Raw genomic sequence first — 1,523 nt, 5'->3', positions numbered from 1 at the left:
CGGAGCCCGGCCCCTACTGATGACGTCATGGCAGCGACGCCCCGCGCTCATTAGCGCCCGAGAATATGTATGAGGAGGGCGGGGCCACTCTGCGTTCCAGCCCCGCCCCCCGGTCCCCGCCCCGCGCGCAGTGCTGGTGGCGCCCGGCAGAGGGTGGCAGTCTGGCCCCGTGCCTTCGTCCGCGGCCCTGCTTGGTGCAGGACAGGCCCGTCCACATGTGAATCCTGCGGAAAGAGCACACGACGTGGGGTTTCCGCATCTTCCACGCCTTCCTTCTGCAGGAGGGTGCCGTGTGCTGTCACGCCCGGGTACCAATGACTTACCAGCCTGAGGAAAGGCCACCCAGTGCCATTGTCCCCTCCACCAAAGGACCTGTCAGGACAGGCTCAGATCAAGCGTAGCGACTTCTTAACCTGGCACGTATCTGGGTCCAAGGTAGTTTTCCTGAACCCCTCTTCTGGCGCGGTTCGGTACCCAGCCAGAGGCGCAGCAGCTTTAAACCCAGTTTATGGAAATGGGAGTCTTCTCCCTCACTTGCTCCAAGGGCCTTATGGCAGCCAAACCCCAAACCTCTGGGCTTGTGCTTGCACATAAGACGCCTGCCAAAGCTTTTGGAAACATCTGAAGCCCCAGGTGTGGGTGGAGGATGTTTGCCTGTAGTAGGGCCACGTATGGTTTTGGACTCTTGGATTTGGATTAGACAAATTATATTAACAAACAAAAAACCTGTCAGTAGCTGGTAGCAAGTGGACAAGTCCATCTTGTTGTTCATGCAGGTGTTGTTACTTACATCGTCCTGCTCACACAAAAGGTCAAGATCCTTTTTGTACTACAGGCATGCATGTTTGGTAAGTGGGTTGTAAGTGGGTTCATTTGGCCCCATTACAAAAGACTGGAGCAGCTTTTTCCTTAAACACAACCACGCCAGGGCGTGGTGAGCTACAAGCACAGCACTGATGAACTCAGTGCATACTGGGAAAAGCTGACACCTCTTTCCTGGTGCCTCAGCAGAGCAGAAAAGACTGGGGCCAGAACGGTGCCAGCACCCCCTGCTGCAATGCAGGCTGGGAAATTCTGTGGCACAAAGTAGTGTTTTTCAGCCTGTGGTCCATGGGCCCCTGGGGTGCTACAGGCTAAGTCTAAGGGGTCCACAAAAGATGACTGATAAATCAAAAGTAGATGAATACCCACACTTAACAATTCAAAGGGGTCCACACCTCCATTCAAAATTTTTTAGGTATCCGCAAATGAAAAAAGGTTTAAAAACCACTGGCATAGAATAACCTGCAAAGAAGCACTGGTATACATAGCAAAACCATGTGTTAAACTGGTACCAGATAGCATGATGTTAACACAGGCCTCCACCACAGAAGATGTGTGTTAAGCCTGAGGGGTTACCACATTGGAGTCTTCTTCATATTTGACCATAATTTAATTTAGCCATAGACAAGGCTGACTCAGGGCTTTGGGTCTACTTATTCATGAGAAGCCTCCAAACCCTGAACCCAGGGGACAGCAGAAAG

The sequence above is a fragment of the Gavialis gangeticus genome, unplaced genomic scaffold (genome assembly GCF_001723915.1).
Source record: "Gavialis gangeticus isolate Ggan-Ray unplaced genomic scaffold, GavGan_comp1, whole genome shotgun sequence".
In the NCBI taxonomy this organism is placed as follows: Eukaryota; Metazoa; Chordata; order Crocodylia; family Gavialidae; genus Gavialis; species Gavialis gangeticus.
Note: the sequence above shows the minus strand (reverse complement) of the source record.